The sequence below is a fragment of the Mustelus asterias genome, chromosome 22, assembly GCF_964213995.1.
Source record: "Mustelus asterias chromosome 22, sMusAst1.hap1.1, whole genome shotgun sequence".
NCBI classification, from domain to species: Eukaryota; Metazoa; Chordata; class Chondrichthyes; order Carcharhiniformes; family Triakidae; genus Mustelus; species Mustelus asterias.
In genome coordinates this window covers 3,273,301-3,301,076 of record NC_135822.1, presented here as the reverse complement: position 1 = coordinate 3,301,076, position 27,776 = coordinate 3,273,301, and the positions used below count along the sequence as shown (strand labels likewise).

The following is a 27,776-nucleotide window of genomic DNA, read 5'->3' as shown; positions in this document are numbered from 1 at the left end:
CCACATCAAAAATAAAAATACCTTAGGGGTATTATAATTGGCTCCAGAATGTCAAGAGGAGAAAAAGTGATGACAACTCTTGCTCCTAGTTAACCAGCAGGAGCTGGCTAAACTGAGCATGTGGACATCAGAAGCTATATAATCACACAATTCTATGAATGGTGCATAAATATTAATTTAGCAAAATAACAAATATTGTAAAACAATTCCACTAAAAATGGTGTCCCCCCTCCATCAGAAGATTTCCCAAGATATTTCACTATTCACTTTGAAATGGTTATTCCCGAAATGCATATTTATTCTTGTGCAGAATCAGGTAGCACAAAAAAAAAGAGCTATTTAGCTTGTGGTCAATGTGTCTCATGCATTGCTGCCAAATGCATTATAACACTCACTTTAATACTTCCAAAGAACCAGTCAACAGGGAAAGAAATTAAAATCAGCTCTGGAGTTCACAGTTGCGCACTGCATTAAAGAGGACAGCAACCTCTTTATCACTGCTTCATTATTGGCTGAATGAAGAATTTTCTCCATTTCCCTTCTTCCAGCCTCTCAGTCATTTATCTTTCTTAGTCATTTCATTCAACCAAATTTTATTCTGACAAACCAGATTTTTTTAAGGTACAGTATGATTCATATTCAAATCTGTCAATGCAAATTAAAATTTAATTTGCAAAAAATGTGAACCAGACATTATTTAACTGTCATTCTATACTACATCAAATGAGACACCTGAAATTACTATCCCTTGTATATTTTAAACCAATAACTGTCTTAATACCCGACATCTGTATTCATAATTTGCATCTTTCTCCTTGTATGCGAATTGAGCAACTGTATAATAAAATCCCATCAATGCATTAGTGCTCCACCACATAAATGGTTTTAAATAGCTTTAAATAATAGCACACACAGACAGTTTGCCTGGAACAGCCATCCATTTCCTGCCTGTGGGGAGAAGCACTGACAATAGCTTGCCTGGTCCCAATGGAAGCAATGCACTAACAAGCTGAGCTAACCACCTCCCTGATTCTGGCGGAAAAAATATCTCCCCTGGCACAAGAGGCCCAGAGAAAAACAAGGACATCTGTACATATGACAAATTATTCCATAATAATCAGCTTAAAACTAATACACTTTCAAAGGAAATGGAGACTTACAAAGTAGAATCCAGCCCCACATGTCAACATGATTAACTGTAATGGTGATTTTGAAAACAGGATCAGTTTAAAATCACTCTTTGCAAGCGATTTCACGTAATCAGGATTAAAAGCTAGAGTTTGCCTAACACAGAATTAGGTCCATATTTTAGTAAATATTTAGTAGGCAACATATGGTATACGGTACTAACAACCCATCAGTATACTGGAAGCCAAAATGGCTCTTTGTGCTGCTGCTTCACAACTGAAATCAAGTACAGCCCAGATTTATTTTAATGGAGTTTTTCAAAAGCAAAGACTGGGAAAGGAATTTACGTAAATTAAGCAGAAGGACACAACATAATCCTGAAGCTATAAAAATTTCTACCACTGAATAATTTCAATTGAATTCCCTAAAGTATGCAAAATCTTGATCTTTATCAGATGTGCACCCCACAAGAACATACCCCATTTCAAATTTTCATCATGAGACAGAAATAACCGTTGTCTATTTAATAAGGGGAAGAAATATTCTTGTCAAAAAATAAAGTAAAGATCAGAAAGAACTTTAAATGCCTATATTTGGATACAGTCTACAATGAACCTTCAAATATAATTCAGCTCAGATAGAAGTACACTGCTGCTCAGTAAATCCAAAAAAGGGCTATAAATTTTGGGTGTAGTAGTCCAGAAAGCATGCACATGCTCAAATATTTTCTTACTCCTAATTTAGGTGGCATTTACAGCAAGGAAGAGTCCAATCCTGTCTTCACCTGACATTTGCATAATGTTTCTTGGAGAGTTTAGTGGATTTTGATCAGAAGCAGTAATTGTAACCATTTTTTCTTCTCCCTGATCAGGGCTGTTAAAAAGTTACAGCATTCATACTGCGAACTTAATATAGGAACTTGATTTGAACCCAGGATCCACCAGGCCTGTATGGCCATCAAAAGATAACCCCAATACGTTACTAGGGAGAGTCAGTTGTGTATGAGTGGAAAAAAATTCTATTTGGCAAAGAGTGTCATTACAAATATATTTTCCAAATATCTTAGGCTTTAATTATTTGTCAAGTGGATACAATTCTCAACATTCAATTCTTAAAGTAAATTGTTCTAAACTTACTCTCAAGTTTAAAAAAAACACTCGAGTTTATAAGCAAACATTGTACAGAATCTGGTGGTTTAATTTTTGCTCCAAGATACATGCACTTAAAATTCATTTTCAGGATGTGGGTACCACTAGCAAAGCTGCCAGTTATCGTCCATTCCTCAGACTTAATATTAGAATAGCTTTCCACTTCACTGAACAGTGAAGAGCCAACCATGATGTGTGACTGGACCTACAAAAAGACTAGATCAGATAAGGCAACAGATTCATGGTCAGTTTTAAGGTTTTTTTTCAGATTATACATATTTTAAACTGATTTCAAATTTCTCAAACTGCCACAGTGCGGTTTACATTTCGATTCTCTGGATTATTAATCTATAAGGCTCCGAACATTAATCCAATATAATACTGTGGGACTTCAAAGTTACCAATGCCACTATAATAACAGTTACAAGGACACACAACTTCAGTAACCCTATCAGACACTTCCATCCAAAGCAGCCCAACGTGAAGCTCAAGTCCCACTTTAATTCACCCCAGTGTGAAACATGCCCTTACAATTTACAAGATTACCACTTTATTGATTAGAACCATAGAACAAGTACAGCGCATAAGGAAGCAATTAAGTGCATCAAAACTCAGCTCTTTCGAAGAGCCTGCTGTACCTGCGTGCTTACTTTCAGCGGCTAATGCACGAAGACTCCAAGCTCCCATTGAGTATCCACCTCTCTCAATTTTCACCCATTCAAGTAACAATGTCTTCCTATTATTGCTACCCAAGTGGATAACTTCACATTTATCCACATTATACTGCATCTGCCATGCAGATGCCCACACATCAGCCTGTCCAAATCACACTCTCTGCATCCTCCTCACAGCTCACCCTCCCACCCAACTTTGTAGCATCTACAAATATAATACATTCAGTTCCTTCTTCCAAGTCATTAATACGAACAGTTGGGGTCCTAGCACAGATCCCTGTGGAATCCCACTAGTCACTGACTGCCAATCAGAAAAAGACAATTTATGCTAACTCTTTGCTTTCTATCCATCTCAAGACATTGCCTGCAATCCCACATGCTTTAACTTAATAGTAATGTTATGTAAGACCCTGTCAAAAGCCTTAATAAACCACATCCACTGGTTCTCCTCAATCAACTCTATTAGCTACATCCTCAAAAAATTCCAATAGATTCATCAAGCATGATTTCCCTTTTGTAAATCCATGCTCAATTTGTATAATACCACTACCTTCCAAATGCCGAGTTATGAAATCCGTGATAATGGACTCAAGTATCTTCCCCAGTACTGATGCTAAGCTCACTAGTCCATAGTTCCGTTTTCTCTCTACCTCCCTTTTTGAATAATGGGCTTACATCAGTTACCCTCCAATTTGTAGGAACTATTCCAGAGTCTAAAGAATTTTGGAAAATAACCACCAATGGATCTACTATTTCTAGGGCCACTTCCTTAAGTACTCTGGGATAAAGATTATCAGGACCCGGAGATTTATCCACCTTCAATCCCATCAATTTCCCCAAAACCATTTCTCTACTTCAGCTCCTCACTAAAACAAGTTTCTCTCAGCACTTCTGGCACATTGCTTCAGTCTTCACAAAGGAAGGCATGACTAAAATACAAATTTAATTCCTCAGCCATTTCTTTATTCCCCATTATGAATTCTCCCGTTTCGGACTGTAAGGGGCCTGCATTCGTTTTTGTCAATCTCTTTACATATCGAAAAAACTGACTGTAAAGGTTTCTAATGTTCCCTGCTACCTTACTTTCATACTCTATTTCCCCCCCTCAATCAATCAATTTTTAAACTGCTCCCAATCCTCAGGCCTATTGCTTTTTCTTGCCAATTTGTATGCTTCTTCCTTGAATCTGATACTATCTCTAATTTCCCTTGTAAGCCATGGTTTGGCCACAATTACCTTACCATTCTTGCACCAAACAGGAACAAAACTTCTGGAGTTCAACTGTTCATTCTTTAAATGCCTGCCATTACCTATCCACTGCCTTTCCTTTCAGTAATGTTTCCCAGTCCATCATGGCCAATTCATGCCTCATACCATCATACGTTATCTTTATTGAGATTCAGGACCCTGGTCTCAGAATCAACTACATCATTATCCACCTTGACAAAGAATTTCACCATATTATGTCACTAAGCCCCAAGGGTTCTCTCAACTGGATTGCTAACTAATACATTCTCATTACATTCTAATTATTTAAATGGTGAAAAATTACAACATGCTACTGTGCAGAGGGACCTGGGGGTCCTTGTGCATGAATCGCAAAAACTCAGTTTGCAGGTGATCAAGAAGGCAAATGGAATGTTGGCCTTTATCGCAAAGGGGATGTGGAGTATAAAAGCAGGGAGGTCTTGCTGCAATTTTACAAGGTACTCTGCTATTTGTGATATATATAAATGATTTGGAAGAAGGTGTAACTGGTGTAATCAGCAAGTTTGCGGATGACACGAAGATGGCTGGAATTGCGGATAGCGAAGAGCATTGTCGGGCAATACAGCAGGATATAGATAGGCTGGAAAATTGGGCGCAGAGGTGGCAGATGGAATTTAATCCGGATAAATGCGAAGTGATGCATTTTGGAAGAAATAATGTAGGGAGGAGTTATACAATAAATGGCAGAGTCATCAGGAGTATAGAAACACAGAGGGACCTAGGTGTGCAAGTTCACAAATCCTTGAAGGTGGCAACACAGGTGGAGAAGGTGGTGAAGAAGGCATATGGTATGCTTGCCTTTATAGGACGGGGTATAGAGTATAAAAGCTGGAGTCTGATGATGCAGCTGTATAGAACGCTGGTTAGGCCACATTTGGAGTACTGCGTCCAGTTCTGGTCGCCGCACTACCAGAAGGACGTGGAGGCATTGGAGAGAGTGCAGAGAAGGTTTACCAGGATGTTGCCTGGTATGGAGGGTTTTAGCTATGAGGAGAGATTGGGTAGACTGGGGTTGTTCTCCTTGGAAAGACGGAGAATGAGGGGAGATCTAATAGAGGTATACAAGATTATGAAGGGTATAGATAGGGTGAACGGTGGGAAGCTTTTTCCCAGGTCGGAGGTGACGATCACGAGGGGTCACGGGCTCAAGCTGAGAGGGGCGAAGTATAACTCAGACATCAGAGGGACGTTTTTTACAGAGGGTGGTGGGGGCCTGGAATGCGCTGCCAAGTAGGGTGGTGGAGGCGGGCACGCTGACATCGTTTAAGACTTACCTGGATAGTCACATGAGCAGCCTGGGAATGGAGGGATACAAACGATTGGTCTAGTTGGACCAAGGAGCGGCACAGGCTTGGAGGGCCGAAGGGCCTGTTTCCTGTGCTGTACTGTTCTATGTACTGGTGAGGCTGCAACTGGAGTAGTGTGTGCAATTTTGGTCCCCTTATTTGCAGAAGGAAGTATTGGCCTTGGAGGGAGTACAGAGAAAGTTCACCAGGTTGATACCGGAGATGAGGGGGTTAGCTTATGAGGAGAGATTGAGTAGATTGGGCCTGTACTCGTTGGAGTTTAGAAGGCTGAGGGGAGATCTTATAGAGACATATAAGATAATGAAGGGGCTCGACAGGGTAGAGGCAGAGATTTTTTCCACTTAGAAAGGAAACAAGAAATAGAGGACACAGCCTCAAAATAAGGGGGAGTCAGTTTAGGACAGAGTTGAGGAGGAACTTCTCTCAGAGGGTAGTGAATCTCTGGAATTCTCTGCCCATTGAAGCAGTGGAGGCTACCAATGTGTTTAAGTCACAGGTAGATAAGGTTTCTGATCAATAAGGGAATTAAGGGTTATGGGGGTAAGTGGAACTGAACCACTATCAGATCAGCCATGATCTTATTGAATGGCGGGGCAGGCTCGAGGGGCTAGATGGCCTATTCCTGCTCCTATTTCTTATGTTCTTATGACACAACACCAAATCGAATAGGGTCTGCTCCCTTGTTGATTCCTCAACATATTGCTCCAGAAAACCATCCCATATGTACTCCAGAAATTCCTCTATTGTATTGAGACTAATTTGACTCTCCTAAGCTTTATGCAGATTATGTCCTTTTGTTATTGATCCTTCAGCCAGTGAAAATGGTTTTTCGTTATGTACTCAACCTAAATTTTTCATGATTTTAAATAATCAAATTTCCTTTCAACCTTCTCAGCTTTAAAACCCCACCTTCTCCTGTCTGTGTGCGGAACATTCAAGCCAACGCCAAACCTTTCAGGATCTTCCTAAAGTGCAGTGTTCAGAATCAGACACACTACTTCAGCTGGAGTCAAACTAGTATTTTATGAAAGTTTAGCTCAACTTCCTGACATTTATCCACTAAGCCTCTATTCCTAAAGCCCAGGATCAATATGCTTTATTAACTGCTTTGAAAGGTGGCAAAACAGAGAATCAAAAATTTGCGCACAAATATCACCTCTGTGCTCTTACGTCCTCCTTCTTTTCATTTTCCTCATTCTTCTACTAAAATGTATTACTTCACAGTCCTCTCATCTGTCATATGTCTATCCATTCACCATGTCTTCCCATTCCACCAGCCTATCTACTTCACTGTTTGTGCTTTGCACAATTACAAAAAATTGAAATGCATGAGCAGTCCGCAGTCCGCATATAAAATTAAGGAACCATACAGTCAATTAGAAATAGTTCCAAAAAAACTTGGTCACAATAATGCTAGAATTGAAATATCTTCCAAACGAGTATGGAAATTTCTTACACGAGAGGCACTGCAGCTTGTATGATTCTTTGGATTTAAATGTGAAAGTGGATGAACAGATGACATACACAACTGGAATGATGATAGTTTGTTCCACACTTCTTTACTTCAATAGATTATGATGTTTACAGGGGATTATGTACAATGCACATCTTCATTGGGGAAATTGCCGCAAACGTCTTGAATATTTCCCCATACCAGCTAGTTGTATTGCAAGTAATAAGGATATTAGAATTCAAAATTTACTGGTGCTTCAAATCATTGTGCAAAGAGACCAGAACTCCAATATCAGTTTATTCTTAATGGAGAGACTAGGAATCTGTGGAGGAGGAATGAGATTGAGATATTAATGTACTTAGGTGTATCGGCCATGCTAAAAATTCTCGTGTCCCCGAACAGGCACCTAGTGTGGCGACTGGGGAATTTTCACAGTAACTTCATTGCACTGTTAATGTAAGCCTACTTGTGACACTAATAAATAAACTTAGAACTCAAATTTAAAAACAATTTACACAACTAACCACAGGTACAAAACACAGATCAAATGGAATGTTGGCATTTATCTCAAGGGGGCTGCAACTCAGGAAGAAATAAGGAGTCTTGATTAGGCCACATCTGGAGGCACTGTGCTCATTTTTAGACAAAGTACTTCAAAAGCTAATATTGCATTGGCTTTACAGGGAATACAATGTAAATTCACCAGAATGATAACTGGGATTGCTGGGTCAAAATTGAGGAGTGGAAGTCTGAAATTCTCCCCCCAAAAGTGGTAGCTGCTGGGTTAGTTGAAATTTAGATTAACAGTCATTAGGGAGGCATATTGAGGAACCTGAACCAAAGGTGAGTAATTGGAGCTGAATGGTGAAACAGCTTGTGGGGCCAAAATGCCTACTGCTGTTAATGACCTGTATGTCACAGGGAAAGTATAACCCATAATAGAGAGATCGATCGTATAATACATAATCTGAAAGGGCTCCAGGATACTTCCTGATGATTGTTTAATCAGCAGCTGTGGGAAAAGCTTCAAAAATAGGCCACCATGTCAGTCTCCTAAATATGAAGTGGGAATTGTACACAGCATTATTAAAAACATGTGCGTTAATGGGGAGAAATGATCAAAACATGTTTAAGCAAAAAAAACTATGAAAAGGAAAAAAGTCAAATGCAGGTTTGAGGTTGCAACATGTTCTCAGGGTTCGGGATCAGAACAGTAGAGTGTAGGTGGTCATTTGGTCTCACTCCCCAAATCCCTCAAGCTGCTCATTAAATAGTTGAAAACTTCTTGGAACCATAAGAACCCAAATCACTTCATATTCTTGGGCAAAACTTCCAAGTTATCCATTAATTAGTGAAAATAAGTAACTTACTGCAACATGGGGAAAATTACATCAATGCCCACCACTCTTAAGTGGGGCCAGGATGAATCATATCTGGCTGTGATGCCAGATATAGCTGAATAACCTGGTACTCACCATTTTACACTTACATGATAAATAATTAATTTGATGAGGCATTAGAAAGCTGTTAAGGGAACCACGATGTGCACAAGGGGGGAATGTACTTGATTTGAATATGTTACAACATTATACAAAGCCAGATTTTGCAGAATGTGTGTATATAGTATCTAAACCAAACGCCTTGTGTAATTAAAAAAAAAATGTAGAAATATCATATTTGCAAAAATGGACAATGTAGACAGTTATTAAAATTAATTGCCAGTCTTAGAATGATACTTCAACAATATATAAAATAAACAGCAGCGGGAAGTAAAATCCAATGCAGAACTTAAATATCCAAAACTTGATTTAAATATTTATAAAAATATGAACTTCCAGAAAACTATCACTATATTGCACAAACTCTTGGCCAAGAGACAGGATGAATAGTTTCCATTCCATTTTTGGCAAATCTACACTGTAATAAAAGCAGTTTGTGCTAAGTTTTGGTACATCAAAACTTGATTACTGTTACTCCATGTACGACAAATTCCAATTACTAAGTTACCCAGAGCTTACCTAAACTTTCCAATCATCGGAATGATACAAGTGGTGCCGATTTACTTATTGAAGAGAACATGAGGATTTTCTTCGAGATGTTAACTGTAGATTCCTGACAGGTGATTTATTAAATATTGCATGCATATTGAAACAATCAGCTGTACGACTAGATTTACTATTAAACTGTAGGCCAAGATGTTTGCTTAAGGAACTTCCCCATAGAATTAGTTTTAAACGTCAGGAACTTTGCCCAATTGCCAAAGGTTCAGTCAATACTCTGCCATCCTTTAAGTTAAAATAATTAGTGCTCCAATATGAACATTAAATTATCTGCAGTACCAAAAATGGAACGTGTTTGCACATGTATCTCAGGATGAGTTAGCATTGTCACCCATTCTATTACACCAAACAAGATGAGTGGGAAATAAATCAACTTGGTGCTGCCTCTGACCACATTTACCTTGTATATGTGGTAATACACAGGCAGATACCCAAGATCACTTATCTACCCTTTTTAATCAAGAGTGGAGAAGGATGAATGAAGAACAGCCAGCTTTGATGCTAGAATTCTCTTCCAAATGGTAGATAGATATTTATCATTTATGTGATATAATATACATGCACTGGAATATAGTGGTCCGAAATTAGTGAATCTTTCAAGGCATTCTTCTACAATATCACCATCTTGGCACGGATTCACAAAAGGATGACAAAAAGTGCATGCATTAGATGGGCTTTGTGAAGAATAACTGTCCAGCAGTACAGCTTCTCTTCATTACTTGGGACTTGAACTATACATTGTGATCCTTAACATCAATTTAAAATACCATAGCTTCCTTAACGTGCATCATATAGAAACGCTGCTAATAAACGAAAAAATACAATTTCAATGGCAGAAGGGATTAATTCAAAAAACAGTAGGACCCCACCTACTCAATTTCCTGTTAATCATAAATTTGGTGTAGTGAGGTAAATCTCTTGGATGTACACATTTAATTATCGTGTAGCACTTAAATGTTTTTTTAAGTCTAATTTTAAATCCTCTGCATCCCATTGTAGGCAAAATCGAACAATAAAGGTTAAAAACAAGGGAAGGGGAATGATAGGGAAGGGGAAAGATAGAGCAGGGCGAGTCCCTCTTTCATAAAAAAATACAGATGGAGAAAGATTGCAAACGGCGAACAAAAAAAATACCAAATAGACTTAACATGGCTCGGTGGTTGGTGATTATGCGTTTTCTTACCGATAACGGGAGGGAAGGGGGAAGAAAGAGATGACTTAATTGGCAAAAGTCAAAAATCCGACGCAGTATTAATTGTATTAAAGCCAATCTCCAGCAATGCCTGAAAAACCCAGCCCTGCAAGAAACGAGGAGGAGCCCCCAGCACAATCCCTCAAAGAGAAAAGCATTCCCCCCTCCAACCCCAGTAAAAGGGGACTGGAAAGCGCACATTCGGCCATTTGAGTGACAGGAAAGGGAGTGGGGAAGTCAAAGCCGTCGAAGTATTTGAGGCAGAAACTCTGGGATTCCCCCTTTACCCCGGGCTCATTATTGGGACGAGAGGGAGAGGCTGCCATCGCCATGTTTGGAGTCCGGGCCCAGATTGAGGAACTCATTCATTAGGAGAGGGGAGAGGGCAGAGGGGGCTCCGTCCTCCCGCACCCACACCAGCTCACACAATTCCAGCCGCATTCGGCTCCCCGCCATTTCACATTCACCGAGGGGGAGGGGAGAGATTGTCCCTCATTGCCCCCGCCATGGGGCTCCCTGTCGTCGTGCCCCCTCCCTCCCTCCCCCCCCCCCCCCCGGCCTCACCCAGCCCGCCCGGCCTCACCTACAGCTCCTCGGTCCCGGTCAGCAGCATCCACCTCAGCCCGGGCTCCGGAGGCGCTTTCTGCTTCTTCCCCCCTCCCCCCCCGGCTCAGGCCCGACCGCTCCCGACTTCTTCCTTCAACAATTCTGGATTCTTCTTCTGGCTCTCGGGTTATTTTCTTTTTCTCCGTCTCCGCTCAGTGCCGGTGTTGGGGCGGAGTGTTGTTTTTCTCCTCAGTCTCTGTCGCTCTCTCTCGCTCCCTCAGCCGCTCCGAGCGCGCCAGCCCGCGGCCATTAGATGGAGACACACTCACCCGGATGGGCGCGGCCCAACCACCGCCCCTGCGCCGGCCGCCCGCCCGGGAAACCCCGCACGCGCGCTCCCGCTCGCCGCCGCCGCGCCCACGGCCGGGAACCCGCATCGCGCCAGCTAGCCAGCGCGCGCGCCCACTCTTCCCCCCCCCCAGCAGCGCCCTCTTGTCTCCAAGTAAGGCACTGCAGGTGTATTGGGGGCAACCAGCGAGCCATTCCTATGGCAAGTCAGACTTGCATTTATATACCGGCCTGGTTTTCACCTATGACATGGTGATGCCGGCGTTGGACTGGGGTGAGCACAGTAAGAAGTCTCACAACGCCAGGTTAAAGTCCAACAGGTTAGTTTGGAATCACGAGCTTTCGGAGCGCTGTCCCTTCATCAGATGAGTCATTCCAAACAAACCTGTTGGACTTTAACCTGGTCTGCACCCAAGACTGACACTCCAGTGCATTACCGAAGGGGCGGCATGATGGCACAGTGGTTAGCACTGCTGCCTCACAGCGCCAGGGACCCGGGTTCCATTCCCCGCTTGGGGCAGTCTCTGTGCAGAGTCTGCATATTCTCCCCGTGTCTGCGTGGGTTTCCTCCGGGTGCTCCGGCTTCCTCCCACTGTCCAAATGACATGCTGGTTGGGTGCATTGGCCGTGCTAAATTCTCCCTCAGGCGCCGGAGTGTGGCGACTAGGGGATTTTCACAGTAACTTCATTGCAGCGTTAATGTGAGCCTATTCGTGACACTAAATAAACTTTGAGTGCTGGGCTGTCGGCATGAGTGGCACAGTGGTTAGCACTGCTGCCTCACAGCACCGGGGACCTGGGTTCAATTCCAGCCTCAGGTCACTGCCTGTATGTAGTTTACACATTCTGCCCTTGTCTGCGTGGGTTTCCTCTGGGTGCCCCGGTTTCCTCCCACACTCCAAAGACGTGTAGGTTAGGTGGATTTGCCATGATAAATTGCCCCATAGTGCCAGGGAGATTAGCAAGCTAAATATGTGGGCTTACGAGGATGAGGCTTGGATGGGCTTGTTGGTGCAGGTTTGATGGGCAGAATGGTCTCTTTCTGCACTGTAGGGATTCTATGAACATCTATAAGCATCAGACGTGCCGATTTATGGTCAAACATTACCAACGGGGAGGCACGGTGGCACAATGGTTATCACTGCTGCCTCACAGTGCCAGGGACCTAGGTTCGATTCCTGTCTTGGGTCACTGTCTGTGTGGAGTTTGCACATTCTCCCTGTGTCTGCGTGGGTTTCCTCCGGGTGCTCTGGTTTCCTCCCACACTCTAAAGATGTGCACGTTAGGTTGATTGGCCATGCTAAATTTCCCTCTAGTGTCCCAGGATATGTAGGTTAGAGGGATTAACGGGGTAAATATGTGGGATGACGGATATAGGGTCTGGGTGGAATTGTTGCTGGTGCAAACTCAATGGGCCGAATGGCTTCTTTCTGCACAGTAAGGTTTCTATGATTTCTATGATTCTATGATAAACCAAGGTTCTGTTTCCCTCCTCAGGTGGATGTAACAGATTGCATGCCTCTATTTGAAGTAGAGCGGGAGAGCTCTCTGTAGTCTCCTCATTATCCTGCCTCAACATCACCCATTTGATCAGCATCTGAAATGCCACAGCAGACAAGGCTACAGCCCAACTGGTGGTAAAATGGGATTAGAATGAATAGGTGCTTGAAGGCCAATTCAGACATGATGGGCTGAATGGCTTCTTGCTGAGCTATAAAACTCCATGACTCAAATCATCTGCTCAATATCACATTGCTGTTTGCGGGATCTTACTGTGCATATATTGGCTGCTGTGTTTCCTACATTATCTTGATTATGATTCAGATGTGCTTTGGTGAGAGGACATCTCGATTATTGCATGTAGAACAAAGAACAAAGAAAATTACAGCACAGGAACAGGCCCTTCGGGCCCCCAAGCCTGCACCGACCATGCTGCCCGTCTGAACGAAAACCCCAAAGAACAAAGAAATTTACAGCACAGGAACAGGCCCTGTAGTTTTAGTCTCGTTAATTAAGGAAATGCATTGGAGGTGGTTCAGAGGAGGTTTCCTGGATTGATACCTCGAATGAGTGGGTTGTCTTATGAGGAAAGGTTGGACAAGCTGGCCTTGTTTCCACTGGAGTTTAGAAGAGTGAGGGGTGACTTGATTGAAATATATAAGATCCTGAGTGGTTTTGACAAGGTGGACTGGAAAGGATGTTTCCTCTTGTGGGTGAGTCCAGAACTAAGGGGGCACTGTTTTAAAATTAAGGGTCGTCTCTTTAGGACAGAGATGAGGAGAATTATTTCTCCCAGAGGGTTATGTGACTTTGGATCTCTCTGTCTCAGAAGCTAGTGGAGGCAGTGTCATTGGATATTTTTAAAGCAGAGGCAGATAGATTCTTGTTTGATAAGGAAATCAAAGGTTACGGGGGGTGGATGGGAGTGTGGATTTCAAAACACAAACTGATTAGCCACATTGAATGACAGAACAAGCTCGAGGGGCCAAATGGCCTACTTCTGCTCCTATTTCGTATATTGCTTTGAGATGTTTGTGGTGGTGATAAGCGCTACATAAATGTAAGCTTTTTTCATGACCACCAGACATTCCGACCAATGAGATACTTTTGCAGTGTTGTAATGTAGGAAACACAGCAGCTGATCTGCAACACAAGCTCCCATAAAGTGCAACATTATAATGACCAGATCATCTGTGATGTTTGAGGGGTAAATATTGGCCTGGACACCGGGGAGAACATCCCTGCTCTTCTTCAAAATAGTGCCACAGAATTTTTTATATCCATCTGAGAGGGCAGATGGGGCCTCAGTTGAACATCTCATCCAAAAGACAGCACCTCCGACATTGCAGCACTCTATTAGCACTGCACTGGAGTACAAACCTTTTTTTTGCTGACATTATGAAGTTGAAGCCACAACAGGCAAGAATTCTAGCAACTGAGCCACAGTGACACATAAAAACATAAGAAATACAATCTGCAGTAGGCCATTTGGCCCTTTGAACCTGCTACACCATTCAACAAGTTAATGATTGGTCTTCTAATTCAACTCTACTTTCCCAATATCCCGTGAGTTCCTTAGAACGCAACAATCTATTGATTTCTGCTTTAACTATACTCAACAGCTGAGTATCTACAGTTCTCTGTCTGGGACAAAGAATTGTAAAGATTCACAACTTTTGAGTGAAGAAATTTCTCCTTTTCTGAACTCTTATCCTGAGTCTGTGACCCTCATGTTCTAGATTTCCCAGTTAGGGAAAAGACTTTTTCAGCATCTAACCTGCCAAACCCCTTAAGAATTTAGTATGTTTCGACTAAATAATTTCTCATTCTTCTAAACACCAGAGAATATTGATCTTGTTTAATCAATCTCTCCTCATAGGACAATACCCCTCATCCCAAGAACCAGTTGTCAATCTTTGTTACAATCCCTCTTGGGCAAGTATGTTTTTCCTTAGGGAAGGAGATCAAAGCTGTGCTCAGTACTCTGGGTGTGGCCTCCCCAAAGCCCAGCTTAATTGGAATAAGATGTACTTTCTCTTCTACTCCAGACTTGTTATAACAAAAACTAACATTGCCTTCTCAATTGCTCGCTGTATCTGCATATAAACTTCCTGTGATTCATGTATAAGGAGACGCAGGTTCTTTTTGAATGTATACATTTCTCAATCTCTCACTATTCAAAAATATTCAATTTTTCTTACTTTTCCCTACCAAAGTGGATCAACTTCACAGTTTTCCACATCGTATCCCATCTGCCATTTTCTTGTTCACTCACCCAATCTATCTTTATCCCCTTGCAGCTTACTTAATCTAACTGTGTATCTTCAGCAAACTTGGATATAATGCATTCAGTCCCCTCATCTAAATATTGTAAATAGATGAGGCTTAAATACTAGTCCTTGCAGTAACCCACTGGTTAAAGCCCTCCTCTGGTTAGGCTCATACCCGGCACAGAGGAAGATCATCGTGGTGGTCGGAGGTCAATCATCTGAGCTCTAGGACATCACTGCAGGAGTTCCTCAGGGTTAGTGTCCTTGGCCCAACCATCTTCAGCTGCTTCATCAGTGATCTTCTTCCCATCATAAGGCCAGAAGTGAGGATGTTTGCTGACAACAGCACCTTGTTCAGCACCATTTACGATTCCAGATGCTGATGCAGTCCATGTCCAAATGCAGCCAGACCTTGACAATATCCGAGCTTGGGCTGACAAGTGGCAAGTAACATCTGTACCTCACAAACGCCAGGCAATGACCATCTCCAACAAGAGAAAATCTAACCATCGCCCCATGACACTCAGTGGCAATACCATCGCTGAATCCCCCACGATCAACACCTTGGAGATTACCATAGACCAGAAACTGAACTGGACTAGCCGTATAAATACTATGGCTACAAAAACAGGTCAGATCTACAAGACGCAAGTCAGAGTGTGATGAAATACTCCCATGCCCGGTTGAGTGCAGCTCCAACAACATTCAAAAAGCTTGACACCATCCAGGACAAAGCAGCCAGCTTGATTGCTATCCCTTCCACAAACATTCACTCCCTCCTTTACTGGCAAACAATGGTAGCAACATGTACCATCTACAAGATGCACTGCAGGAACTCACCAAGGCTCCTTAGGCAGCACCTTCCAAACTACTATCAGCTAGAAGGGCAAGGGTAGATACATGGGAACACCACCACCTGGAGGTTTCCTTCCAAGTTGCTCACTGTTCTGACGTGGAAATATATCGCCATTCCTTCACTGCCACTGGGTCAAAATCCTGGAACTTCCTCCCTAACAGCGCTGTATGTGTACCTACACCACGTGGACTGCAGCGATTCAAGAAGGCAGCTTGCCATCACCTTCTCAAGGGCAACCAGGGATGGGCAATAAACGCTGATCCAGCTAGTGATGCCCTCGTCTGGTAAATGAATCAATTAAAAACAACTTGTCAATCTGTAAATGTCCCAGGAAAACCAGGAAGTAACAGCAAGTCTTAGTCAAACATCAGTTCAGTCCCAGCTAGAGCATTGTCCCCCAATTCTGGGCAGCACACTTTGGGAAGGACAAAGAGGCTCTGAGAAAGTAACTAGAATGGTTCCCGGGATGTCTGATTAGAATCACATGGATAGGCTGATGAAGGCAGGCTTCTTCTCCTAAGAGCAGAGAAAGCTGAGGGGAGATTTGATAGGGGCACTTACAATTATTTCATTCTCACAGAAACTGCTTCCAATGGCTGAAGGGGTGAGAGGGCGTGGGCAGCGAATTACAGTGATTGGCAAAAGAACCAGAGGCAACATGAGGATAAATATTTTAATGCAATGAATGGTTAGGATATGGAAGGCACCATGAAAGGGTGGGGATTACAGAATCAGCAGCAGCTTTCCAAAGGGAATTTGATAAATAATTGAAGGGGGAAAATTTGCAGGGACACGGGGAGGAAACAGGGGAACTGGACTAACTGCAAAGAACAGGGGAACGGACTAACTGTAAGGAACAGGGGAATGGGACTAACTGGAAGGAACAGGGGAATGGGACTAACTAGATGGCTTTTTGAAAGAGCAAGCTCAGGCTTGATGGGTGAAATGGTCTCCTTCTGTGCTGGACTATTCTAAGACTCTATAATTTAGGAATAAAGTCCCAATGACTGTGTAAAAGTTTATTTATGAAAACATTTATTTTCTGTTCAATGCTGATATACAGATGCACTCTTGTAAAGATAACAGCACAATGTCTCAGCTCCTCAAATAAATAGCACAGCACATTTTCCAGAGTCTAAAATAACTTCCATTCATGAATCCCAATCAAGACAGACTTATACTAGAAATCTTTTGATTTTAGACAATTTACTTACCAGAGTCGGTTTGATTGGTCAGCTAAATCCTGAGCATGTACCTTTAGTTGATGCCACTGAGATTGAAACCTCAGTCGCAACTCATCCAGTCGACAATCTGTCTGAATGGTGTTGTGATGCACTGGTGGTGTTTTGCTCGCCGAAACTCTCTGGAGATGTGACGCTGATCCCGGGAGATTGTTATGTATTGCCAGTTTATAGGCTACAGTGTGCAGTGCTCCCAATCTCAGAAGGAGCTAGAGTCTCCAGGTTATGTAACCAACGCTGATAATGATACATCAGCAGAGCCTCCCAAGCAATCAACAATGCTCCAGCAATAACAACTTACATTTATATAGCACCTTCAGCATTGTAAAATTTCCCCAAGGTGCTTCACAGGAATGTTGGCAAATACAAAATAACACTGAGCCACATGAAGTGATCGGAGGACAGCTGACCGAAAGCTTCTCAAAGAAGTTGGTTTTAAGAAGCATCTTAAAAAAGGAGAGAGGGATGCAGTGAGGGAATTAGAGCTTGGAGGATGGCAACGGAAGGTATGGCTGCCAATGGTGGAATGATTAAAATTGGGCCGGGCAAGATGTCAGAATTGGAGGAGAGCAGAGACCTCGGTGATTGTCGGGCTGAAGGAGATAATAGTGACACATAGATGGATTTGAAAGCAAAGATGTTTTAAATTGAGGTGTTGCTGGACCTGTAACCAATGTCGATTCATTAGCACAGGGGTGAACATGCTTTGGTGTGACTTAGGGTAGGAACATTGAACGAATACAGTGATATCATCAAGCATTGTACATGTGATTGAGATGGAAACGCCACCACCTCCAGGTACTTCTCCAAGCCGTACACCATCCTGACTTGGAAATATATCACTGTTCCTTCACTATCGCTGTGTCAAAATCCTGGAACTCCCTCCACAGCAGCACTGTGCATGGTCCTACACCATATGGACTGCAGAGATTCAGGAAGGTGGTTTACCATCGCCTTCTCAAGGGCAATTAGGGATTGGGAACTAATGCTGGTCTAGCCAGCGACACCCACATCCCATGAAAGAATAAAAAAATGTTGAGAGGTCTCTTAGACTGATACTTCACTGCTCCAGTTAATAATCTACCATGGAATTCTTGAAATATTTAGTAGTGTAACAATAAGGAGAAATGTCCGACTCTCGTTCCCGAATAAAAACACTGGACAAAGAGTTTGTTTGTTTAATGCCAATAGCAAGTTACTGGGGTTTGCAAGTTTCATAAAGTGTTAATCCCCGTTTATTTTATCTTTCACCAACCTCACCTAGGAAGGCCACAAATATCTGGGGGTATTTTAATTCCAAGGTGGGTGGAATACTGGGTGGATGTGAAAGACACCCATGGTCAGAGATTTCAGACCCACATTGTTTTAACTTCTGATCTCATCTACATGTTGCTGGTAAACTGATCGCCTGCAATCTCAAGAATGAAATAAAATAGCACCTGCCACCACTGCCAGATGCCCCATCAAACTTTACAGCCAATCAAGCACTTTTTGAATTGTAGCCATTGTTGGAATGGAGATCACGGGATCCAGGGTGAGGTATCTAAATGGATACAAAATTGGCTTCTTGACAGAAGCCAGAGGGTGGTTGTAGAGGGTTGTTTTTCAAACTGGAGGCCTGAGGCCAGCGGTGTGCCTCAGGGATCAGTGCTGGGCCCACTGTTATTTGTCATTTATATTAATGATTTGGATGAGAATATAGGAGGCATGGTTAGTAAGTTTGCAGATGACACTAAGATTGGTGGCATAGTGGACAGTGAAGAAAGTTATCTCCAATTGCAACAGGATGTTGATCAATTGGGCCAGTGGGCTGACGAACGGCAGATGGAGTTTAATTTAGACAAATGCGAAGTGATGCATTTTGGTACATTGAACCAGGGCAGGACTTACTCAGTTAATGGTAGGGCGTTGGGGAGAGTTACAGAACAAAGAGATCTAGGGGTACATGTTCATAGCTCCTTGAAAGTGGAGTCACAAGTGGACAGAGTGGTGAAGAAGGCATTCAGCATGCTTGGTTTCATCGGTCAGAACATTGAATACAGGAGTTGGAATGTCTTGTTGAAGTTGTACAAGACATTGGTAAGGCCACACTTGGAATACTGTGTGCAATTCTGGTCACCCTATTATAGAAAGGATATTATTAAACTAGAAAGAGTGCAGAAAAGATTTACTAGGATGCTACCGGGACTTGATAGTTTGAGTTATAAGGAGAGGCTGGATAGACTGGGACTTTTTTCTCTGGAGTGTAGGAGGCTGAGGGGTGATCTTATAGAGGTCTATAAAATAATGAGGGGCATAGACAAGGTAGATAGTCAATATCTTTTCCCAAAGGTAGGGGAGTCTAAAACTAGAGGGCATAGGTTTAAGGTGAGAGGAGAGAGATACAAAAGTGTCCAGAGGGGAAATATTTTCACACAGAGGGTGGTGAGTGTCTGGAACAAGCTGCCGGAGGTAGTAGTGGAGGTGGGTACAATTTTATCTTTTAAAAAGCATTTAGATAGTTACATGGGTACGATGGGTATAGAGGGATATGGGCCAAATGCAGGCAATTAGGATTAGCTTAGGGGCGGCATGGACAAGTTGGGCCGAAGGGCCTGTTTCCATGCTATAAACCTCTATGACTCTATTTAAAATGCAGCAGCCAATTTTCACACAGCAAGATCAGCAATGTGATAATGACCAGATAATCTTGTTCACCAATGTAGATTGAGAGATAATATTCATAGAAATCATAGATTCCCTACAGTGCAGAAGGAGGCCATTCGGCCCATTGAGTCTGCACCGACCACCTGACACCATGGGGTAACTTAGCATGGCCAATCCAACAAACCCGCACATCTTTGGACTGTGGGAGGAAACCGGAGCACCCGGAGGAAACCCACACAGACACGGGGACAACGTGCAAACTCCACACAGACAGTGACCCGAGGCCATAATTGAACCCGGGTCCCTGGCGCTGTGAGGCAGCAGTGCTAACCACGGTGCCACTGTGCCGCCCATATTGGTCAGCACGTTGGGGAGAACTCCCTTACTCTTCTTTGAAATAGTGTCAAGGGATCTTTCACATCATGTGAGAAGAAAGAACTGGCCTTGGCTTAATTTCTCATCTGAAAGACAGCGACCGCAATTCTCTGACCTCGCCCGTGGCTGGGATTGTCCGGCCCCGCTGCTGTCAATCGGGATTTGGCTGAGCGCCAAATTCTCCGTTCTGGCTGGCAGTGGTGATGGGGCGTGTGACATTGGAAATTTCCAGCCGGCATCTCCCTCGGAGAGTTAGCCTCAGTGTTTTCGTGTTCCTCCGGGCGGAAAGCAGCATCTGGCTGGCAGGCAGGAGAGGATTAGGTGACCTGGAAATTGCCTGCTCGCACTGTGTGATGGCCCACAAGCACGGATGGTGGAGGAGACGTGGAAGGATGGGTGTGATGTCTGGCTGAGGGTGGGGTTGCCCTGGGTTGAGCACAGCCTCACTTGTACACATGTGACACTGCATCATTGAGATGAAGGAATTTGTTGTAGATGTAAATTGGTTGAAAAGTGTTGGTCTGTTTATATCCCTGATAAAAATCCAATGTTTTGCCTCATGTCCCTTTATCCGGCTCTATAGTGGTTTAACATTGCTTTCAAAAGAAGTTTTCATTTCTCATGAACAAATTCTTTGTTACATATTAGTAAATCTCAGAGTTCTGATAAAAAGATTGAAGGGTTAGTTCTACCAAAGATCCTGCACCTGAAGATTTAACCAAGACTTTCTCTCCTGACTTGTATATTTCTGGCATTTTAAATTTATCTCCTTAGATTTCAGATTTTCAGAACATACAATTATTTTTGAAATAACTCCCCAGAGGCCGGTGTCCCATCACCAGATTCCCTTTATTTACTAACTCTATTCCACTCCTAGATTGCTTCAGGTACACCGTCAGAATCTGGATTGTCAGCGGACCTGACACTCCTATTTTTATAAACAGATGAGGCTCCCTGATTGGGTAGGCAGTTATGACGTCAATCAGGGAGCTCATACTCCAAGAGGCCAACCTCATGGGCCTCGTTGGAGTCATTCCACTTTTCCCTTTTGTAGTCTAGTTCAATTGCTTTTTCCCCTGTTTTCCAGCCATTACCATTTAGATTTTATTTTATGGCACAATTAGCGCTGTGAGGAAATCAGCATTGGGGAGTGTAAAGACACTGAAGACTGAGCCATCAGACAGTAACCTAATTATGGTCAGCGCTTTTTCTGCTTCTTCAGTTTACCATCACATTTTTGTGGAAACACGAGCTCTTAAAATGCTGGAACATTACTTTATTCTATGACATACAGACCAGGATTTCTTCAGAAAGATGAAAACATCCTCATAAAAGCAAATGGGAGGAAGAACAATGCTGCCAACAACACACACCTCCCATCAACATTTTTTTAAAGCTAAGATTAGTGTTCCATCAAACTTGCACTGTTTTATTCTAAAAATAGACCTCACATTATTGAAGTGCACCTAAATTATTAAATTAGCTATCTAAAACCTCATTTAAAGATGTTTAAAAGCCTGAAGTACAGACTGAATTATTCAGGAGATTTTCCACAATCCAAAATCAATAGCATGAAAGCTGCTGAAGGAAGTGGGGGGAAGTTTGTAAGACATCATTCTCACTTTTTGGACTTTGTCCTTTGAACATCTATTACAGGAAGAACAGCAAACCCAGTTCTAGATTACCTTTTGAGAAATGTCAGCAAGTATGGTCGTGACAGAATACACAGCCAGAATAATGTGCCTTAAACTAAGCTTAGTCCATTTATATTAAATAGGTTAATCCCTCTGTTATCTTGCTAATCAAAGGCTTTCACTGAAGCATTAAGCATTCTCATTGTAACATTTCGCAGCGTAGCATCTGGGCTGTATCACTCCACTGCATCGATCTCCATCAATTATTTCATTCGTGAAATATAAGTCAGAAAACACAACTATTGTCAAAACTGTGCAAGGATCAGGATTTCTAGAATAAATTAATAGTGAGGGTATTTTATATTTTGTGCTGGACATACACATGAACTGGAATTGAATTTCAGGCAGTTAGTGTGACAGGTCCATAGCCACCCGTCCTGTGCTGTTACCCTAGATGAATTCCTCAGTGTCAGCATGAAGTATTCTTCAGGCCAGTTTAGACACAGGCAGCTGCAGAGTAATGCTCCCTCTGCACTGCGTCAGTAATGTGACAGCTTCAAGCTATCTGGCTGCATGAGCATCAAAACCCATGGCCGCGATTTTCCCCCAAAAAATAACCAAGTGCCCAATAGGCAGGAAAACGGGAGTTTCTCCGGCCTGTTTTTTTTTTTGGATGAGCTTAGTTAAATGAACTTCCGACATTCTCTGCAGCACAGAGGCCATCAGGAGATTTACGCTGGTGGTCGGGGGGGCGGTGGGGCCAAATCCCGCTGGAGAGGCTGGAATTACTGAGGGGGCCAGTGCGCATGTGCTGATCGCCTAGTATACTGGCAAATCGGTTGATATGCATTCCCCCCCTCCTGTCACCAGCCTCCCAATCGCCGGCCCTGACCCCACCCCCCCCCCCCCCCCCCCACCCCCGGACATCACCGCCCCCGCACCGGCCCCACCACCAGCCCCCACCCTCCGATAGAGAGTTCCCCCTCTCCCCTCCTACTTCCCCGCACCCCCTAGTCTGGCTTTGCCCCTGTCTGGCCACGGCCCTGTGAGGCCCACTACCTTGGCACTGCCAAGGTGCCCAGCAGGCAGTGCCAGGGTGGCTGACCCTGCCCACGGGGCACCCGCCTTACCCCAACCGCCCAGGGGGCCTCAATGGCCTCCAGTCTCACCAGCGAGGCTGTCAGACCTGGTCCACGTTGCTGGGGATCAGACCTGACCTCCACTGGCAGAGTCATAAACATTACTGAGCCCAAACAATAGCGTCCTGGGCTTACTGAAGAGATGCAAATCATGATTTGCGTATTGTAAACAGCCTCGCGCTGTTCCCCGGCGCGATGGTTGTCTGTCGCAATTCCTGTTTTTGGCCACTCACGGCCCGCTATTCTACTCGATCAGCCCATTGAACCTGCACTGACAATGACCCCACTGGGCCCTATCCCCATAACCCCACGTTTACTCTACTAATCCCGCTGACACTAAGGGGCAACTTACCATGCCCAATTAAACTAACCTGCAATTCATTGGAGTGTGGGAGAATGTGCAAACTCCACATAGACAGTGACCCAAGCTGGGAATCGAACCCAGGGCCCTGGCGCTGTGAGGCAGCAGTGCTAACCGCTGTGCCACTGTGCAGCCGCACTTCTGCTGCTATTCAGTCTGTTTCTGTCTCTTTCTCGTAGCATTTGGCTTCCTCCTGCCATATGGAACATTGCAGAGTCTTCCCTGCCATCTGGATATTCAGTTTGGTGAGCCTAAATTTGCCACCAGTCCTGTTGAGAGATACTACCAAGACATATTTCTCTGCCAAGACATACCAGGCTGATTCCTGGGATGGCAGGTCTGTCACATGAGGAGAGACTAAGTGGGTTAGGATTATATTCACTGGTGTTTAGAAGAGTGAGAGGGGATCTCATCGAAACTTATAAAATTCTAACAGGGTTAGACGGGGTAGATTCAGAAAGAATGTTCCCGATGGTGGAGGAATCCAGAACTAGGGGTCATAGTTTGAGGATAAGGGGTAAACCTTTTAGAACTGAGGTGAGGAGAAATTTCTTCACCCAGAGGGTGGTGAATGTGTGGAATTCACTACCACAGAATGTAGTTGAGGCCAAAACGTTGTCTGATTTCATGAAGAAATTAGATATAGCACTTGGGGCTAAAGGGATCAAGGGATATGGGGAAAAGGGGAGATCAGGATATTGAATTCAATGATCAGCCATGATCAGAATGAATGGTGGAGCAGGCTGGAAGGGCTGAATGGCCTCCTCCTGTTTCTAGTTTCTATGTTTCTATGTTTCTATTTCACATAGAGCCCTGACAACCAACAAAGTCAGGAGACCTTCTCCAATCATTGGAAGTTTGATTTGAACTCAGATTGTGCTAAGGTATACTAACCAAAAATACAAGTGTCTCCCCAGCGGTGAGTTCCTAATAATAATGTGCTACATAGTTGTCAGGTAGCCCCGAGGAGATACATGAATCATATTGTATCAGATTGTTATTCCCATGGCCCTTATTGAGTCAGTGTAAATGTATTAAAATCTAGTTTTCATATACCAACTTTAATGCAATAAAACATCTCAAAGCACTTAATAGGAGAAATATCAAATCAAATAAGATGCTAAGCCCTATAAGGTGGTATCAGACCAGATGGCAAAAAGCTTGGTGAAAGAGGCAGGTTTTAAACAGCGTGTTAAAGGAGGTGAGAGAGGTGGAGAAACAGAAAGATGAGGGAAGGGAATTCCAGAGATGATGCCCTTGACAATTGAAGGCAAGACCATTACAGTGGAGCTGTTAAAAAAGGGGGATGCTGAAGAGAGCAGACTTAGAGGAGCACAGATAGTTCAGGGGGTTATGGGACTGGAGGAGGTTACAAAGATAGGGAGGGGGTGTAGGGGCTGGAGGAGGTTACAGAGATAGGGAGGGGGTGTAGGGGCTGGAGGAGGTTACAGAGATAGGGAGGGGGTGTAGGGGCTGGGGGAGGTTACAGAGATAGGGAGGGGGTGTAGGGGCTGGAGGAGGTTACAGAGATAGGGAGGGGGTGTAGGGGCTGGAGGAGGTTACAGAGATAGGGAGGGGGTGTAGGGGCTGGAGGAGGTTACAGAGATAGGGAGGGGGTGTAGGGGCTGGAGGAGGTTACAGAGATAGGGAGGGGGTGTAGGGGCTGGAGGAGGTTACAGAGATAGGGAGGGGGTGAAGGGGCTGGAGGAGGTTACAGAGATAGGGAGGGCAGAGATCACAGAGGGATTTGAAAACAGGGATGAGAATTTTAAAATGGAGGCATTGCTTAACCAGGTCCCAATCTTCAGCCAGCACAGGGATAATGGGTGAATGGGACTTAGTGCGAGTTAGCATCTGAGCCGTTGAGTTTTGGCTGACCTCAAGTTTAGGAGGGGTAGAACCTATAAGGCTAGCCAGGAAGTGATTTAGAATAGTCAAGTCTAGAATAAAAAACCTCTATACGGAAAATGGTTGTAGCTCAGACTCACTTTTGCATGATTCACCAAGAATGGAAATTAAATCAAATGGGACACTCTTCAAATTTTAATGGACACTTTGAATAACAAACTAGATTTTAATACATTTACACTGGCTCAGTAAAAGTGCAAAGGAGAATACAGAGTTCCTTCAACATGGTCAATAACAATCTGACCAAATATGAATCATGTACACTATCTCCTTGGGACTATCATTAACATAATTGCCAATTAACCAACATCTGTTCAAATTTACAAACACTAAAAAATCAATTTAGTTTTGTATTCTTTCCCCTTCTAACCTTTATTTTACCAGTTTATGGGCTGTGGGTGTCACTGGCTAGACCAGCATCTATTGCCCATCCCTAATTGCCCCTTCAGAAGGTAGTGATGAGCTGCCTTCTTGAACCACTGCAGTCCATGTGGTGTAGGTACACCCACAGTGCTGCTGGGCAGGGCGTTCCTGGATTTTGACCCAATGACAGTGAAGGCACAGTGCTACATTTCCAAGTCAGATGCTGAGTGACTTGGATGGGAACTTGAAGGTGGTGGTGTTCCAATGTTTCTGCGGCCCTTGTCCTGCTAGGTGGTAAAGGTCCCGGGTTTGGAAGATGCTGTCGAAGGAACCTTGGTGAGCTGCTGCATGTGCATCTTGTAGATGGTACACATTGCTGCCACTGTGCGTTGGGGGGAGGGAGTGAATATTTGTAGATGGGGTACCAATCAAGCAGGCTGCTTTGTTCTGGATGGTGTTGAGCTTCTCAAATGTTTTAAAATTTAAAGTTTAGTTATTAGTGTCACAAGTAGGCTTACATTAACATTGCAGTGAAGTTACTGTGAAAATCCCCGAGTCGCCACACTCTGGCACCCGTTCAGGTACACTGAGGGGCAATTTAGCTTGGCCAATGCACCTAACCTGCACATCTTTGGAGGGTGGGAGGAAACCGGAGCACCCGGAGGAAACCCACGCATACATGGGGAGAATGTGCAAACTCTACATAGTCACCCAAGGCTGGAATTGAACCCAGGTCCCTGGCGCTATGAGGCAGCAGAGCTAGGCACTGTGCTATGGCATGGTGCTGTGGGGGTGGTGAAAAATAATAGGAAACACATGTCATGAAATCAAGATGAGCGATTCTTGAAAAGAAATGTAGATATTGTGTATTGTTTCCAGGTCAGGCCATCACACTTTAGAAATGATATGAGGGGCCTTGGAAGGGTAGAGGGGAGATTTACCAGAGTTGTTCCAGGGGACGAGGGAATTTAGCGACAAGGTTAGCTTGGGGTTGTTCTTCTTGGTGTAGAAGATACTGAGGGGAGATCTGATAGAGGTTTACAGGATTATGACAAGTTTAAATAAAACTTAATGCACCATTAGCTGATGGTACAAGGACTCGGGGACATAGATTTATGATTTCATAGAATCATAGAATCTCTACAGTGCAGAAGGAGGCCATTCGACCCATCAAGTCTGCACCAATCACAATCCCACCCAGGCCCTATTCCTGTAACCCCATACATTTACCCTGCTAATCCCCTGACACTAAGGGGCAATTTAGCATGGCCAATCAACCCAACCCGCATATCTTTGGACTGTGAGAGGAAACCGGAGCACTCGGGGGAAACCCATGCAGACACGGGGAGAGCGTGCAAACGCCACACAGACAGTGACCCAAGCCGGGAATTGAACCCGGGTCCCTGGCATTGTGAGGCAGCAATGCTAACCACTGTGCTACCACACTGCCCCACCATTTTAACCAAGGGATACTGGGAAGATAGAACATAGAACATAGAACATTACAGCACAGAACAGGCCCTTCAGCCCACGATGTTGTGCCAAGCTTTACCTGAAACCAAGATCAAGCTATCCCACTCCCTATCATCCTGGTGTGCTCCATGTGCCTATCCAATAACCACTTAAATGTTCCTAAAGTGTCTGACTCCACTATCACTGCAGGCAGTCCATTCCACACCCTAACCACTCTCTGCGTAAAGAACCTACCTCTGATATCCTTCCTGTATCTCCCACCACAAACCCTATAGTTATGCCCCCTTGTAATAGCTCCATCCACCCGAGGAAATAGTCTTTGAACATTCACTCTATCTATCCCCTTCATCATTTTATAAACCTCTATTAAGTCTCCCCTCAGCCTCCTCCGCTCCAGAGAGAACAGCCCTAGCTCCCTCAACCTTTCCTCATAAGACCTACCCTCCAAACCAGGCAGCATCATGGTAAATCTCCTCTGCACTCTTTCCAGCGCTTCCACATCCTTCTTATAGTGAGGTGACCAGAACTGCACACAATATTCCAAATGTGGTCTCACCAAGGTCCTGTACAGTTGCAGCATAACCCCACGGCTCTTAAACTCCAACCCCCTGTTAATAAAAGCTAACACACTGTAGGCCCTCTTCACAGCTCTATCCACTTGAGTGGCAACCTTTAGAGATCTGTGGATATGAACCCCAAGATCTCTCTGTTCCTCCACAGTCTTCAGAACCCTACCTTTGACCCTGTAATCCACATTTAAATTTGTCCTACCAAAATGAATCACCTCACATTTATCAGGGTTAAACTCCATTTGCCATTTTTCAGCCCAGCTTTGCATCCTATCAATGTCTCTTTGCAGCCTACAACAGCCCTCCACCTCATCCA

General features: G+C 43.8%; 1 protein-coding gene across 1 annotated transcript in view; it reads right to left on the bottom strand.

Annotated features, from left to right (window-relative positions):
• The window catches only part of LOC144509811 (guanine nucleotide-binding protein G(I)/G(S)/G(T) subunit beta-1), an 80,602-nt gene extending 69,407 nt beyond the window's left edge, over positions 1-11,195 (bottom strand). Inside the window, exon 1 of the mRNA XM_078238635.1 lies at positions 10,815-11,195. The gene's annotated coding sequence lies outside the window, so the exon portion shown is untranslated. The remainder of the gene's footprint in view (positions 1-10,814) is intronic.
• Between the last annotated feature and the right edge of the window lie 16,581 nt (positions 11,196-27,776).